This window comes from Gallus gallus, chromosome W, assembly GCF_016699485.2.
Source record: "Gallus gallus isolate bGalGal1 chromosome W, bGalGal1.mat.broiler.GRCg7b, whole genome shotgun sequence".
NCBI lineage: Eukaryota > Metazoa > Chordata > Aves > Galliformes > Phasianidae > Gallus > Gallus gallus.
Genome location: NC_052571.1, coordinates 4,408,601 through 4,426,751, shown reverse-complemented (window position 1 = coordinate 4,426,751; position 18,151 = coordinate 4,408,601). Strand labels below are relative to the sequence as shown.

The 18,151-nt window shown below is 46.7% G+C and overlaps 1 pseudogene across 1 annotated transcript in view; it reads left to right on the top strand.

Moving 5' to 3' along the window:
• The first annotated feature begins 16,468 nt into the window (after positions 1-16,468).
• Positions 16,469-18,151, top strand: part of LOC776391 — a 37,047-nt pseudogene continuing 35,364 nt past the window's right edge. The window contains exon 1 of the transcript XR_005842574.1: positions 16,469-16,580. The product of XR_005842574.1 is annotated as a CBP80/20-dependent translation initiation factor-like, transcript variant X1 (transcript). The remainder of the gene's footprint in view (positions 16,581-18,151) is intronic.

Below are 18,151 nucleotides of genomic sequence, written 5' to 3'. Positions count from 1 at the left end.
GGCTGGGACTGCCCTCCCCTGAATAGTGCATCAGTGTCTTTAGGGGCCAGCTCTTCCTTATCCTGTGCTTTAGGAGGCAGAAAATGTGTGGCACATCTGGAAGGGCTACTCAACTTTACTGGTGTTATAAGATTAACTTGGAAGACAACATTAGTATCCTTTGGTTTTATGTCATTGCCTTGCACCTTGAGTGCTGTATTCAGTTTTGGGCCCCCCACTACAAGAAAGACATTGAAGCCCTGGAGTGTGTTCAGAGAAGAGCAGCAAAACTATTGAGGGGTCTAGAGCACAAGCCTTATGGGGAGTGGCTGAGGGAACTGGGGTGGTTCAGTGTGGAGTAGAGGAGGTTCAGGGGAGACCTCATTTCTTCCTTCAACTTCTGAAAGGAGGTTGAAGTGAGGTGAGGTTTGGCCTCTGCTCTCAGGTAACAACAATAGGATGAGAGGTGATGGCCTCACGTTGTACCAAGGAGGTTCAGGTTGGATATTAGGAATGATTTATCCAAAGAGTGGTGATGCACTGGCACAGGCTGCCCAGGGGGTGGTGGAGTCTCCTCACTGTGAGAAAATAGAATTGGAAATGCCAAGGAAAATGGAGTCCCCATCCCCAGAGATGTTTAAGAACTGTGGAGATGTGGCACTTAAGGATGTGGTTAGTAGGCATGGTGGGGATGGGTTGGGGTTGGGCTTGGGAATGTTGGAGGTCTTCTCCAGTATTAATGATTCTGTGATTCTATTCTATGATTGATCTCTTTCCATTTCCTTTCTGTCATATGCTTGGAGTTAGAATAGAGTGCTAGTTTCTCTTCTATAGATCAGACATGTCTAGGTGCAACCCACTGTGTCTCAAGAGCGGGCAATTTACCTTCTCCATACAGTGGCTTTGGAGTCCATCCTCTGTTGCCTGCTCCTACTGCATTACAAGGTACCCAGGACCACTTGCTCAGTTCTCAGTTTAGCTACCTCTCTGGCCAACAGAACAGGGTTTTTTGGATGATGTCTCCTGGCTGTGTGGGTTTGCTAACCACTTCTCACTCCTCATCCCTCCCTTGCAAGCTGGCAAACACTTCCCACTGCTTGCCACCAAGTACTGTAGGAGACTCCTCAGCATCTCCCCAAGATGTCTGGGCTGTCCTGAGGATGAAGGGTGGGAACTCCAAGCTGGGGAGGTGTCTGCCCCCGCACCTCAGATCCTGTTGAGCATGTGGACATGGCACTGCCTTCGGAGGAGGTTTGTCTCACCAGCCAGTTTCTCATCTCTCAAGGGTCTTTCCAATACTGTAACTGCTACAACTGCTGCAGAAAGCCCCTGGGGGTGAGCCATGGTTCATCATAGGTCACATTGCTTTGAGACTCATCCCCGCTGCTGAGCCAAAAGCCTTTATTGCTGTGATTTGCAGGAAGATCTCATCTTCCCGTGGTCCATTTTGTTGTGATATTGTACCCAACTGGCAAGGACTGTTTCCTTGAGAAAAGGAGTGGAGGGGAAAAGACGTGGTCACCTGTAACCCTTTGGTGTCACCCTATGGCAGAGGTAGAATCATAGAATCATCAAGGTTGGAGAAGACCTCCAAGATAATCCAGTCCAACCATCCACCTATCACCAATATTTCCCACTAAACCATGTCACTCAGTACATCTAAACATTTATTGAACACCTCCAGGGATGGTGACTCCACCACCTCCCTGAGCATCCCGTTCCAGTGCCTAACCAGTCTCTCAGAGAAGTAGTATTTCCTTATGTCCAGCCTGAACCTCCCCTGGTGCATCTTGAGGCCATTCCCTCTAGTCCTATCACTAGTTACATGGGAAAAGAGGCCAACTCTCACCTCACCACAACCTCCCTTCAGGTAGTTGTAGAGAGCAGTGAGGTCTTCCCTGAGCCTTCTCTTCTCCAGACTGAACAATCCCAGCTCCCTCAGCCACTCCTCATAAGATTTGTGCTCCAGACCCCTCACCAGCTTCATTGCCCTTCTCAGAACATGCTCCAGGGCCTCTGTGTCTTTCTTGTAGTGAGGGGCCCAAAACTGAACACAGTACTTGAGGTGCAGCCTCACCAGGGCTGAGTACAGAGGGATGATCACTTCCCTGCTCCTGCTGGCTGCACTATTTCTGATGCAGGCCAGAAAGCCATTGGCCTTCTTGGCCACCTGGGCACACTGCTGGTTCATGTTCAGCCGAGTGTTGACCAATACCCCCAGGTCTGTTTCCTCTACGCAATTGTCAACGGAAGATTGTCAAACAATCTTCCAGTCACTCTGCCCCAAGCCTGTAGCATTGCCTGGGATTGTTGTGGCCAAAGTGAAGGACCTGGCACTTGGTCTTGTTGAACTTCATCCCATTTGCCTCAGCTCCATGATCCAGCCTGTCCAGATTCCTCTGTAGAGCCTTCCTACTCCCAGACAGATCGATACTCCCTCTCAACTTAGTATCATCTGCAAACTTACTGAGGGTGCACTCAATGCTATCTTCCAGGTCATCAATAAAGTTACTGAATGGGACAGGCCCCAATACCAACCCCTGAGGAACACCACTCATGACCGGTTGCCAGCTGGATTTAACTCCATTCACCACCACTCTCTGGGCCTGGCCATCCAGACAGTTCTTTACCCAGCAAAGAGTGGTCACTGTTTACCAAGGAAGGCAGATTGCCATCTCTGTGCAGCTCATCAACTCGAGACTTCTTGCAAGGGACAAATCACAGTTCTAGCAGTAGAGCAAAATTGCTCTTAAGCCCTAAAGCAGGTTATAAAAACAATGTTTTTCTATCATACTCACTGAAAAGGGGAGATCTTCCAATGGGTTTTTCACTTCACGAGGGTCTTTTGTATCACAGACCTACAGCAAGCTCCTGCCAGGAGGGGAGAAGTTGGGGCGCCTCTGTGACCTGGTTGGGCAGTCTGGGTTCAGAGATGTTGTTTTGGGTGTGGAAGGGGCTAGGGGGACTGATCTCTCACCCCTGAGGGTTGCAGGTTTTGGCAGCTGGAGGGTGGAATCACTCTGACATCAGCAGCCATGCAATGGGAAACCAGAGGTCGTTGGGGACCATCGATGACCAACAAACGGCATGGGGAGCATGCCTCTTGGCTTGCTGCTTGGTAACAGTGGGGACAGTGCACCCTGCAGCACTAGAGGGCACTGCGGTATCGCTGCACAGCTACAGAATGGGCTCTGTGCAGATAAAACAGGGCTTTTTTCCAAGAATTTTTTCCAAGCAGGAAAATGCTGCATCTTGCACCCATCCTGTGCCAGGGTCTGTGCCCAGGGGTGGGACATGCCCCACAGCTACAATGACAATGCCACACAACTCTTCTTGGAAATTGGACACCTTCAGTTATGCCCTTTGGCCCATTTGCAGGGCTTTTGTAAATGTGGACTTGTACTGTTGTGCAAGACTTGGTCCCATATGACATTCTTCACACCAAAGAGTGGGGCCATGTGTGCTGGGAATTCCTCACTTATTCTGGAAGATGTTGCTGCCTGTTGAATGTAGGGGCTCATCCTGTCCACCTTCTGTTCCTTATCTGCTCTATGCAGAAGGATGTGCCAACCTCAGCAGGAGGGCAGTGGTGACTACGGTGACATCCACTGCTGAACCATCTCTGCTCCTCAGACCCTAGTTGGCCAGGTGCTGGTTTGCTATATGAGCAAGATGAATAATGGGATTTGGGGTGCTTTCTGACTTATCTTTGGGCCAGGATGGAGCTGCTGTTCTAGGCTGGACTTGCCAATGGGAATTGGTGGAGTTTGGAGGAGCTGGTGGGATGCAGAAGAGGAGCCCTCCATCAAGCAGGCAGCGGCTAAAGCTCCGGTGTGAGGAAGGGATGGAAAGGGAAAGCTGAGCACATAGGGGTGGGCCAGGGAAAATATGAAGCTCCTCCTGAGCAGGAGCTAAGATTTGCAGCCAGGGGCCACATGGAGATGAAAGGAGAAGATGGGAGCAATGATGGCAGGATAGAGAAGGAAGATCTGTTATTTTGCTTTTTTTGGCCTTTACCAGTAGGTCTTGAACTGGGAACTGCAGTCTTCCAGGGAATTCACTGGTTTGTGTATGGAGACTGAGGTATAAAGAACAGTGCTATGGACATCTGAGGCTCTCAGACATTGCCGCATTGAACTCTGGCTCAAGCGCAGCAGAGAGCAGCCCAGGCTTTGCTCAGACTTTTAGCTGACTCCTTTCAAAAAGGTTTGTTTTCATGCAGCTCTATAATACCTAAAGAAAGCCTGAAAGGTTTGGTTTTGTTCTTGGGTTTGGCTTGGGTTTGAAGGTCTTCCTTGAAAGACCATAGAATCATAGAATGGTTGAGTTGGAAGGGATTTTAGAGATCATAGAACTGACACCCACTCCATCCCAAACCTGTGAGTGACAGTGTTTGTTAAAGCTGGTGGGCTGCCTATGCTTCAGTTTTGCAATGAATAAATAAAATATAAAAATCCAACTTCCTTAACTTTGGCTTGTTGCATATTGTTAGATAAGAATATTGAGGTTTGGGGTCAGTAGTGGCCTGGATGTGATTTGATCCAGTAGATGAGAGTAGAGGTGCCCTGTCCTGGTCTTTACCTTGCAATGATAACCTTTACTAATGTCAGTTCTCCAAAATCAAAAATGAATAATCAATTTGCATGCTATACTTCAGAAGAAAACAAGGACCCAAGATAGCATCCAGGTTTCCAGCAAGTCCTGCAGGTGCTGGGTGAGGAGACAGTCTCACTGTAAGGTGCCGAGGAGACAGGATCAGGCCCAGGTGGTGCCCTTGTGCCTGAGCTTGAGTCAAGATATTGACTGTAGTTGTACAATAAACACATCTGAAAAGTCATGGACAACCAAACAGGACTTGTGAGCTAGGTTGGTGCTTGGCCACCGTTGGCATGGTTGGGTGCAACCAAGAATGCAACCAACATGTTTAAAACAAAGTAATCTCCCTGCATGCATGTTTTATCTGGAAAGCCAGTTGGTTGTAAAGCTTGGGTTTTGCACTGCTAGATGTGTGCTTGGGGATCTGCTGCTATCCGAGAAGCACACAGCATCATCCCACACTGTGCTTCAGCTCTGCACAGGTGGACAGTGCTGACCACCAGAAGGGCTAAAATGCCAGAAAAAGCCAAGTTTGAGAGGGAAATACAACTATTAGTGTGTGAGCACCCACCCTGTTCTATAATCACAATATTGTTTTTTTTTCTATTTTTCTATTTTTATTTATTTCTTGTGCTTAACAATTAGAAGGCTGTGCCGTGCTTTGTTTTTTCCAGTCTGCTGCATCGTGTGACCCCTGTGACTCTGAGTTAAGCCTCATTATATAATGGCAGGCTGGTTGTTTTTTTTTTTTGAAAACCTCCATTTAATCCTTTCTGAGCAGAATTTGCTGACTTTATTTTCTTTCATATCGTTGTCTCGCTTCCCCCCCCACCTACCCCTTCCCCTGGAGGTGTCGGTCTGGGAGCAGGGTCCTTTCTTCCTTTTTTTTTTTTTTTTTTAGTTTTTCCAAATTTGTAGTGAGAAATGGTTTATTTTCATTTGTTCGAGCTACAGTGCCTTTCCCCACTGCTGGAGGGATTGGACTACGTGATGTGACGCAGCTATTTTTTGAATGGAGTGCAACCCTATGACTCCCTGTCGCTTGGATGAAGAGGGGAGGCAGGGGAAGGAGAGAGACAAAAAAAAAAAAAAAAAAAAAAAACCAACGACTCCATATGACTCACTCTAGCTGGAAAACTTTTTCAGTGCTGTAGTTCTTAAGCCAGGAGGAAGCTTTCTTCTGGCCCAAGAACAATAAAGGGATCAGCAGCCTGATCCTCCCTCCTACACCCTCTTCCTTCCATTGTGAGAGGTATGTGCAAATATCCCAGGCTGCTTCTGCTGGACCCTTGGTGACTCAGGCTGCACATGTGACATTAAAGAGAGACCCTGGAGCAGCTTTGCGAGTTTAGCAATACTGCATTGAAAAAAAAAAAAAAAGAGAGGGAAAAAAAAGTGGAGTCTCTGAGGTGCTCTATTTCTGGTGTGGCATTAACAGACTGGTCAAGTCATTCATGGAGAAGGTACTCAGGAGTATTTCATTCAGTCATAGAATCATAGAATTACTCAGGTTGTAAAGGACCTCAAAGATCATCAAGTTCAACCGCAGCCTAACCATTGTACCCTAACTCTAACAACCCTCTGCTAAATCATATCTCTGAGCACCACATCCAAACGGCTCTTAAACACATCCAGGGACAGTGACTCAACCACCTCCCTGGGGAGCCTATTCCAGTGTTTAACCACCCTTTCTGTAAAGAAGTGTTTCCTAACGTCCAACCTAAACTTACCTTGGCACAACTTGAGGCCATTTCCCCTCGTTTTGTCACCTGTCACCAGTGAGAAGAGACCTACCCCACTCTCACTGTAAATACCTTTCAGATACTGGAAGAGAGTAATAAGGTCTCCTCTGAGCCTCCTCTTCCCCAGACTAAACAGCCCCAACTCCCTCAGCCTCTCCTCATAGGGCTGATTTTCCAAGCCCTTCACTAGCCTCATTGCCCTTCTCTGGACCTGCTCCAGTATCTCCATGTCCTTCTTGTACTGAGGTGCTCAAAACTGAACACAGTACTTGAGGTGGGGCCTCACTCGTGCCAAGTACAGGGGCAGGATTATTTCCCTAGTCCTGCTCACCACACCATTCCTGATACAAGCCAGGATGGCGTTGGCCTTCTTGGCCACCTGGGCACACTGCTGGCTCATATTCAGTCAACTGTCCAACAGTACACCAAGGTCCCTTTCCATCAGGCACCTTTCCAGCCACACCTCCCCAAGCCTGTAGGGTTGCCTGGGGTAGTTGTGACCAAAATGCAGGACCTGACGCTTGGCCCTATTGAAACTCATACCATTAACCTTGGCCCATCGATCTAGTCTATGATCCAGTCATAGAATCATTAAGGTCAAAAAAGACCTCCAAGATCTCCAAGCTCAACCCCAACCCTCCCCCACCATGCCCATTGACCATGTCCTCAAGTGCCACATCTCCACAGTTCTTGAACACCTCCAGGGACAGGGTCTCCACTATTTCCCTTGGCATTTTCAATTCTATTTTCTCACAGTGAGGAACAGCCTGCCCCCTTGCCATGCCCCAACCTTAGCTTAGGTGCTCCTCCATCATGCCATGGCAGCACCTTCCCCTTCCTCACCAGAATGATGGAGTAGTCACCAAGGCCACCTGTGTCTCTTTGCGCCCAGGGGCTGCACACAGGTTGCAGAGCTGCCGTGCTTTCTGTAATCATGCTGAGGGACGTGGTCAGTGGACATGGTGGGAATGGGTTGATGGTTGAACTTGGTGACCTTGGTGGTCTTTTCCAACCCATACAATTCTCTGATTTTTTTCATGAACCCAAAACAGTCACCCAACATACCCAAGTGCCATTGCAGAGCACACAGTGTTCTGCCACCGCAGAGATACTTTTTTCCAGACATCGGCAGGGCAACCACATGGCATTTGACATCTGCCAAACCTTCCTGAAGGAGAAAGTGGTATCTGTGGACCTCTATGAGAAGGTGAGGTCAGTACAGTGAATTGTATTGTGCATTGATTCATTTGCCAGAGGGAGAATGGATGATGCTCATCAAATTGAAGGAACCTACCTCTATTTTTACTTTTTGTACAATGACTGGTGGACAGCATGCGTGACAGCTCACTGGATCTTGGCACCAAGCAGACACATGAATAACGACAGTGATTTTGCAGCAAGGTAGTTCCTGCCATTATAATTGAATCATAGAATCATAGAATCTCAAGGTTGGAAAGGACCTACAAGATCATCTAGTCCAACTGTCCTCCCATTACCCTTGCTACCACAAGCCACTAAACCATATCTCATAGCTCCTCATTCAGACGCCTCTTGAACACTGCCAGGGATGGTAACTCCACCACCTCCCTGGGCAGGCCATTCCAGCGCCTGACCACTCTCTGAGAGAAAAAGTTTTTTCCTGATGTCTAACCTAAAACTCCTCTGGTACAACTTGTGGCCATTTCCTGGGGTCCTGTTTGTTGCCTGGGAGAAGAGGCCAAACCCCTCCTCATCACAACCTCCCTTCAGGAAGTTGTAGAGTGCAATGAGGTCTCCTCTGAGCCTCCTCTTCTCCAGACTAAACAATCCCAGCTCCCTCAGCCACTCCTCATAAGATTTGTGCTCCAGACCCCTCACCAGCTTCATTGCCCTTCTCAGAACATGCTCCAGGGCCTCTGTGTCTTTCTTGTAGTGAGGGGCCCAAAACTGAACACAGTACTTGAGGTGCAGCCTCACCAGGGCTGAGTACAGAGGGATGATCACTTCCCTGCTCCTGCTGGCCACACTATTTCTAATGCAGACCAGGATGGCATTGGCCCTCTTGGCCACCTGGGCACACTGTCGGCTCATGTTCAGTTGAGCATCAATCAATACCCCCAGGTCCGTTTCCTCTTCACAGTCATCCAGCCACTCTGCTCCAAGCCTATAGTGCTGCATGGGGTTATTGTGGCCAAAGTGCAGGACCCGGCACTTGGCCTTGTTGAACCTCATCCCATTCACCTCTTCCCAGTGATCCAGCTTATCTAGATCCCTCTGCAGGGCCTCCCTACCTTCAGGCAGATTGACACCACGTCCCAACTTGGCGTCACCTGCATCTTATTATATCCTCGCTGTGTTGATAACGTGTTGGTGGCGATGCTCAGGATTTCCTCATGCTCCAGAGCTTTCCTGAAGTACTAGAGGAAGTCACCATGCCAAGATTGTACCTCTGTGCTGAGAACTGGAGGCCAGCCTCAAACATATGTGCAAAGTGACATGATCCAAAAAGCGCCACGACTCCTTTCCCCTCATTGGCCTCCATGGTGTGACCAGGCATCAACATGTGCCTCTTCCTCTGTGAATTCCCCAGGGCATCCTGGGGCTGAAATGAGACTGACCCAGGGTCCTGGAGATACAGCTCTTGTACTGCTTTTCCTCATCTAGAAGAGGAAATAGTGCATGACTGACCATAGCCAATGAGGCCATGAAAGTTTATTATGAGTATTAGAAGTGTACACAAAAATAAATTCATATTTATTCTGCCTGTCCTCAACTTCTGAGAGCTGCTGGATTCAGGACAAGCAAATGCAGCATCTATTCCATTTTTCCGGGGGTCTAAGGTCCAACCCTATGCAAAGTTGGATGAAAAGTTTTTTGGCAGTGCAGAAGGATATTGAAGATCTCGAGCAGCTTGGAACTTGCATAGGGTAACCCAGGCATCTTTCACAGGAGCTTTTCCAAAGTTACTCGATTATTTAGTGCCTTCAGTATGAGTAACACAAACAAATCAGATGATTGTGGTGGGAAGAATTGACTGTTCAGGAGCAGATGGAAATGCAGCAGAGGATGGTTGGTAATGGGTTGGATGGGGATGGGTAAGGAAGGAGAGTAGGAGTCTCCAGTCAAGTCTAGGCAAGTTGCTGCTTCTTGATGAGATCAGTCCTGTTTATGGAGAAATCAACAGCAAACTTTCATCTCCTGTGTCCCAAGTTTCCAGTCTTCTGCTCATCTTTTCTGCCTATGTCTTTGTGTTCTGCCTGTGCAGCCACCAAGGTTCTAGCAAGGGTAGATGCAATTGAAAAAAAGCTCATGTGGAAGGGCATGGAAGACAAAGAGTCAAGCAGGACTTTAGGGAGACCTCTAGCCTGTTAGAAGTTCTGTGGTCTCTTGGAAGATTGGTCATCGAGTGCTTCACAGAAGCCACAGGTTGGGTTGGAAGGGACCTCAGAGATCACCCAGCTCCAACCCCCCATGGCTTCTTTCCCAATCATCCACCAAGAGGCTTTGTGGAGTGGTGAGGCATGATCTGAATGGGCGCAGAGCGCTACATCCAGGGGTCATCTTCAAGGAGGCTTGGGAAATCAGGATGATAACGGGCTGTTTCCTGTTCCTTTAAGGATTGTCTCTGGTTGGGAGCTGTGTACAGTAGGAGCAGTCATCAGCCTCATCTTACATGCTCCTTGTCTCACCATCTGGGATCATTTCCCCCATGGAAACCATCAAGAATTTCCATTATTTCTTTTCCTGAGGCTTTGTTTGGGTGGGGATTTCTGGAAGGTATTTCACAGGCAGGCATAATTAAAGAAAGGCATACTTTGCCCGTGGACTTTGCCATTGCCTAAAATCATCCGAGTTAGACGTGAGACACTGGGGCTAAGGCCCTTAGTGAGCAAATGTAACATTTGTCTCATTTCCTCAATAACTCCGCTCAGAGAGCATGCAGTTGCCGGACAAAAGAAGCATGATTAGCCATTGAGTCTTTGAATGCAGCTCAATTTCCCCCTCCAACCCACAGAATTTATATTAACCTCCAACTTTTCATAGCTGGTGAGAATTTTTTTTTCTTTTTTTTATTTATTTTTGGTCACTTTTTTTTGCTTGAGTTTGATGGAGATGGTGGTGCTCCTCGCTTGGTGTTCTTCCTGGCCAAGAGCCGTGGATTTTAAATGAATCTTTTTGGCCTTGATAAGAAGAGAAGGGCTGAGGCTGCCAAGTGTGAAGATGCCTGATGAGTCAATTTTGGAAGGGCTTGCGGCATTGTCTGCCCTCCCTGCACCCTTGGAAGCAGATGAGTAAGGAGCTGGATGGAAGCAAGGAAGCCCAAAACCACTTTGGGTACAGCACTTAGCGATCTCGCTTAAGTTCTTTACAGCTCTTCATGAACAATGGCTCAGACCTCTCCTAACCTTTCAAGCTGAGCCCCTATACTGCCTACCACACACTCAATCCTGCCAGCAAGAAGGGCTTGTTCTCCCATCAGAGTTTAAAAAAAAAAAAAAAAGCCCTACAGCCCTACAAGGGCTCATACCTGCTGGGGTTGTTCAGTCTAGAGAAGGGGAGGCTCAGGGGAGACCTTATTGCTCTCTATAACTGCCTGAAGGGAGGTTGTGGTGAGCTGGGGGTCAGCCTCTTCTCTCGGGTGACTAGTGATAGGACGAGAGGGAATGACTTCAAGCTGCGTCAGGGAACATTCAGGCTGGACGTTAGGAAATACAACTTCTCTGAAAGGGTGGTCAGGCACTGGAATGGGCTGCCCAGAGAGGTGGTGGAGTCACCGACCCTGAAGGTGTTTAAAGAGCGTTTGGATGTTGTGTTAAGGGACATGGTTTAGCGAGAACCACTGATGAAGGGCGAATGGTTGGACTGGATGATCCTGTGGGTCTTTTCCAACCTTAGTGATTCTATGATTCTATGATTCTATACCCCCAAGCAGAGCCAGAAAAGCCCTACAAGAAAGGCTCATACACCCATCAGAGGGAAAAACTCTACAAGAAGGTCTTTTACCCCCATCAGAGCTAAAAAGCCCTAGCTAGGAGGGATGGCATTCTTTGTTTGTCATGTTTTATTGCTGGTTCTTCTTCATCCCCACTTGGTTCTGAAAAAATACAGCTTCATAACATTTTGTTGAATGCAAAATGAATTGGACAGGCATTGCCCAGTTCTTGACAGCCATCACAAAAGCAATTATAGCATGTTTTCACTGGCAGAAAGGTTGATATGTGGCTGCTGCCTGGAAGTAGGAGCTGTCCTTGTGTCTTTGGAGTTGTCATGGTTTGCAAGACATAGGAGAGGTCTGCAAAGCACCAGTGAAAAACCAACACTGTACTTAATATATGATGGGATATGACTGATGCTCTGCATAACGTTTTCTGTGCTTGTCCCTGCATTAAGACCCATTACAGCAGGAGGAATTGTGGGACTTGATGCATAAAAGGAAGATCCTGAGAGGAAACAGGTAGAAACCCAAGGATCAGTTTTCTTCTACTCAAATCCAAAGTGATTTGCATAGGAGAGAGTCAGGGCATGGGAGTGGGACTTTTCCAAGGGCACAGTGAGGTTTTTATAGGATTAAATATTTGTACACTGGAGTATGTTCAGAGCTATAGCAGTACTATGGGATCCTCACTTGTTCTCTCTGGTCTGGGCTGGCCAAAGCAGAGACTTGAGAGAGGAGAAAAGCCATTTCTTTGTGATATGGTCCCAGGGAAAATATGTTGGCTGCAGTTTGGGAATAGTAGGCTGAAAAAAAGGAATATTTAGTGTGTGAGAATGTTTCAAGCACAACATGAGCGGCTTGAAGAAGGAAAGGACATTGACATTCTGTACAGCTTGTTTTAGCCAGGAAGGTGCCAACACTGAGTCTGTGAGAAGGGTGGAACAAAAGGGACAGCCATCAGCATGACTCCATTGTAGTTGGGGTCCCCATCACTTCAGTGGCGCAGGGTATGGATGGCAGTGAGATAAGCCACCTCTTTTAGGCAGAGACCTGTGCCTTGCTCCAAAACCCCCTGGTGTTCTATCAAATCATGTGAAAAAACATGTGATTTCTGTGTGCTAACCAATTATAAGTTACCGTGTGTACCTGTATTTCTGTATAAGTATGAGCTGATTCGGGCAATAAAGTAGCTTTTAGAAGTTTCCACCATTACTTCTGTGAAGACGCGTGGATTCATTCAGGCCGCCTTCCTTGATTGAACAAGACCAGATCCAGTACCAATCCCTAGGGAACACTGCTAAGAGATGGGGAAAATCAGATTTGGGAATATGGAAACATAGAGGAAAAATAGACTTTAAGGAAATGCATGGTCCCAGAGGGACCAAAATAGCTGAAGTTGCAAATATTCCCATGGCAACATCACAACTCTGTAAGTTCAGGCTAAAGCCTCCCTCACCCCCAAATTAGCAGCAGCTGAGCAGAATGCAGGAAAGGTTTTTTGGAGCAGTACAGCCCTTTCTCATGGTCAGTCTGGGCTACCCAAGAACAGATCTCTGCCCTGAGCTCTACAACCCCCAACAGCTTTATCGCCATCACCCAGAGTGATGTGGTTAGAAATGAATTTGCTGGCACCAGTGGTTCAGGGAGAGTCCCATGAGTCCCTCAAATTTGAAGGGAACGCAACAAGTTAAATTTATCCCCTCAGAGACCATCACTGAGTGTTGAAGGTGATGCTGGAGCATGTAAGGGCTCAAGCAGTGCTGCAGTTGTATCTATGTTTACTGGATGAGACTTACTGCTGATAGTGAGGTTTGTTTTTAAACATGACCGGGCTAGAGGAAATGCATATAAATAACCAGTAAACCTAAACAACACTAAAATAACATCAGTGAAAATGATCAGAGTTACTTCCAATCGCAAAGTATTGTTCCCATTTTGCTTGAACGTGAGAAAAAACTCTGTTTCCTAAGTCAGATTGTAACCGATGGTGGATTTGTGGATTCTGGTAACAAAGGGGATTTCTTTGGTTTGTTATCTATACTCTTCCTATGGCACCACATGTTTGTATCAGTGCATCTGGAGTACCTGACATTAAAAAGAGACCCCAGAAAACTTGCTGTCAGTCATCAGCAGAAGGCATTGAGGGAAGGTTCAAGGTGCATTTCACTTGGGTGCCATATCTCCATGGTTCTTGAATACCTCCAGGGATGGTGGTTCCACCACCTCCCTGGGCAGCCTGTGCCCATGCCTGACCACTCTTTCTGAGAATAAATTGTTCCTAATATCCGCCCTTTTATCCCAGGGCTGCATGTAGTGGGTTGAAGCTGCCACTATGTATTTAATCTTCGGTCAAGTTGGGTGTCCACACCCCGCCAGGAGCCAATAATGAACACTGGAGAAAAGTGGTGGGAAGAGTTGAAGCGCTGCTTCTTCAGATCTGGGACTGCATGTGTGGAGTCTGCAATTCATTAAAACACCCACAAATTTGGGAGAGGGGCCATGTAAACTGTCAGTAACACTCAGCAAATGAAATTGCTGGATTTCACATCCTTAGGGCAATGTAGGAAAGAGGCTCAACATTTTTTATGATAACTAAGGCAGGAATTATGTTTAGCTGTGACCTGTGGTTGGGTTGGAAGAACTTAGAACCATGGGATGGTTGGATTGGAAGGAACCTTACAGCCCCCCCAGCCCCAACTCCCTACTGTTCCCCCTTGTCCTACCACTATTAGACCATGTAGAGAAGTGCTTGCTAGAGGCCACCACCTCTTCTCCAAGAGCTGCTTTCACAAAAAACCCTGAAAATGAATATGCTCATCACAAGAGAGCTGATCTCCAGGGGACTGGCCCAGAGAGCCCCTTCTTTCACAGAGCTGCTGGTCTTCCTTACATTTGGAATTTAAATTTGACGTATGTGTACATACATGAGAAGTCCCATGGGCTTCTCAGGTTCTACTCCAAGTTTACCACCATGTAAACCACAAAGTGTTTTGCTCCAGAATTGAAAATGGCCCCTATTAGTGGTGCTTCTGAAGACTATGGGCTCCTTGTTCTTTGCTTTTCCCACACCTCTTGCTTTCAGAACTGACAGCACTGAAATGTTGTTATGTTCTCGAGTCACCTGTGAATAAATATCATAATAAAATCATGGTGGGAGAGAGACCAAATGCAATTTCACTGCTCACTGACAAGCTGCAAACCTGCATCTCTGGCTTACGTAGGAGCGAAGAACATCTCTCTTGTGTAGGTCTTGTGGACCCACTGCAGGACAGAGGGTGGTCTTCTGCTTTGCAAAATATGTTCCTTTGGTTTTCACCTTCATAAAGCATCTGTTTGCTGCAAATTTGAAATCAATGATCCTAATGAGTCCCTTCCAACTCGGGATATTCTATAAAATTGGAAGAGTTGTGTTGTAGCTTCACATTGTTCTCAATGAGACAGCTCCAGCTTCCAGTGCTGCACTGCACAACCTGCAGTGAGGAGCAGCCTGCAGACAAAGCAAAGAACCCAAAGATGTCATAAATGCATGTGCCATACCCTTAGGACTCTGGCCTGCACCCACCCTGCTCCCTCGCCTCTTCCAGACACTGCCCTCCTTGGAAATCACTGATGTTTCCTTTTACATCAGCTCGCTGCATAGAAAAAGTCAAATTTTCTCCCTTCCAAATTTAGCTCTGCTTAAGCACTAAAATAGATGAGAGTAGGGACAGGTGACATTTTTTTTCCAAAACATTGTCTCATGCCTAGGACTAAGGAAGGGAACTGCTTGGCTTGAGGGCAAGGCGCCTGCTTCTCCTCGTGGGCATGCTACGTTCTGTTCAGGCTCCTTGGGTTGAGAGGCGTATTCCCATGGAACTAATCCATCCCTCCTTGGGTTGGGAGATGTGTTTCCATGGAATTAACCCATCCCTCACACCCTCTGGATGCCCAAAGGCTGAGGAGGAGCAGCACAGCATCACTTTACCTATGGTTACTTCTTGGAATGAGCAGGAATACAGCTCCTGAGACATAGTGAAGACTTTGCTCATAGAAAATTGGCACTTTGGGTGCTCGTGCTCTGCAGAGGTGTTTTCAGTTTTCAGGGTAATTGTATTTCCACATTTCTGCAATGCAGTTTAAATTCTTAAAAATACCCCAAGCTTAGCTGTGGTAGTGCAACATTTGGAAGCAGTCTCACTGAGTATTGTGCTACTTTTTGCTTCGTTTCCTAAACAAGTAGAGCTGATGTAATTGGGCAGCAGGTCTGCTCCCTCCTTTCCTTTTCCCATTCATTTTGGTACCCATCAGCTGATTCCAAGCACATTTTCAGATGAGCAGAGGTCTATGAGATTTAAGCTCCTCCAATACATTTGACAAAAATAAGCTACCAAATGGGTGAGAAGGGCTCAAACTGCAGCCTCCAGTAATGAAAAAGCCTCAGTATAATTTTAAGCAGCTTGACATCAAAGACTTCCAGGCTCTTTTCAGTGGTGTTCAGGCTGATTCACCAGCTTGAAGGATAAGATAGATCGCTATGTGCAGCATCTGATGCACAGACTCAGATGTGAATGATCCAAATTGTTTATTACAAGTTCTCACATCACTTATATACCTTCACAAGTTTTCTTTTTCTAGCTTTCCCATCCACCCCTACAACTTTCCCATCCACCTTTACATGTCAACAAAGCATTCTACAAATACTCTTCAACCGTTCATGCGGGCGCTTATCCAATCAGAGCCGTGAACTGTTCTTTCTTCTTCTAGCGGTGTCCTTGGTTCTCATGCTGTTTATCTTGCTCCACAGCTGCTGCTCTGAACAGTTTTGCTTGTATTCCCACAGCTATGGAAGTAGAAGAAGCAAGTTTTACAAGGCTTGTATTGCTAGCCTGGGAAGTACAATGCTACATAAATAAAAATCATTGCAGTTATGACAACTGTAGTCCCTGGAAAATAAATAGTACTTTCTGTTCACACAGTGCCTTTCCTTCAGGAACCTCAGAGCTCTTTGCTCACATTAATGAAGCCTCATGATGCTCATAGCGGGGCAGTAAATATAGAGTCTCCTTGACTGGAGCAATGCACCAAATCAGCATGGGGTGACCTGGTACCTTCACTGGAGAGAGGACAAGACAGTGAAACTGCACCTCTGCCTCCAGCTTGCCTTGGGCAAGACATTTACTGTCCTGGTCAGTCCAGTGCTCCAGTAGGTGGATGGCACCCATCCCTTCCCCAGGGGCTCAGTCAATGCCTCTTGTATCTTGGAGCTGAATGTTACTTTTCCCTGTTTTACATGGTTACCACCTGTTGCCTCACGAAGCTGAAATCACACACACCAAAAAGCTGTTCAGAAAGAAGAGAAACGACTGGAGGTAAGTGGAACCTCTCTTTAAAACTTTTGTTAGCCTCCTCTTCCTCACTGCACATCTTCTCCTACTGTCTCATGGAATGTCTTTAGACACTTCCATCCCTGGAGGTGCCCAAGGCCAGGCTGGAAGGGGCCCTGAGCAGCCCCAGCTGGGGGCAGCCAGCCCACGGCAAGGATGGGACTGAGGAAGCTTTAAGGTCCCTCCAACCCAACTCAATCTTATGGTTCTATGATCTTTAAGGTTCCTTCCAACCTAAAACATTCTATAATTCTGTGATTCTATGAATATCACTGTTTAGTAACTGTCACCATTGAATTAATGCAAAAACCACTATGGAGCACTGACATTCAGAAAGTGAAGTGTTCGTCTGTCTCCATGGTTTGCCTTTGAAATCTGAGGTATATCCTCTCTTGCTCCTGAAGACCTAAGGTCCGGAAAAAAAATTTATCTGACCCCTTATATGTATTCTAGCATAAGCAGATCCCCACACTTCCATTAAAAGAGGCAGCTGTAAGGTATTATCTGTAAAGGCTTTGAGTCGCTGTGGCTTGCTTCCCTCTTTCCATTGAAAAGCAAAATGTGCTGACTTTCAGGGTTTGCTGCAAAATAGGTTGAGCGGGGTATGCACTGAGTGGGATAAACATCCCTCTGTTGCATGGACAGTGCAGAAGAGGTTTTATGGCAGGCAGAACAGTTGGGAGTTATGGGCTTATGTTTTAAACATCATCTGTATAAGGAAAGACAGAAAACCTGAACCTGCATCCCTAAACCTTCAGGTGGGGACCGGGGGAGTAAATCCCCCCTCACTGTAAGGGCAGAGCAAGTCTGAGACTGCCTCATGAGACTGAATGCGTACAAGTCTATTGGGCTGGGTGCTTGCTCACATGAGGAATGAGCATGTGATCTGAGACAGCCAGCATGGCTTCACCAGGGGAAGGTCATGCCTAACCAATCTGGTGGCCTTCTATATAGAATATATAACAATAATAATAAAATAATATATATAATAGTAACAATAACATATGCTATATGCTATATGCTATATGCTATATGCTATATGCTATATAATATATAATATATAATATATAATATATAATATATAATATATAATATATTAGGTTGTATATCAAAGAGAAGTTCTTTACTATGAGAGTGGTGAGGTGCTGGAACAGGCTGCCCAGAGAGGTTGTGGATACCCTGTCCCTGGAGGTGTTCAAGGGCAGGTTGGATGGGGCCCTGGGCAGCCTGGTCTAGTATTAGATACGGAGGTTGGCGGCCCTGCCTGCGGCAGGGGCGTTGGAGCTTGATGATCCTTGAGGTCCCTTCTAACCTAAGCCATTCTGTGATTCTATGAAAATTGGGGATTTATCTGATTAGAATTTAAAAACAAAAATGCTCTTCAAACTCAGTCCTAGAAAGGGCTGCAAATCATCTTTTCTCCTCTGCTTCCTGTATTGGGTAAGGACAGAGAAACAAACCAAAGGACTGTATCTTTAAATACCTGGCTTTGTGACTGGTGCTGTTGCCAGAACTTTGTTTTTTTTGACATCTAATTAGCCTATATGGTACCAGGT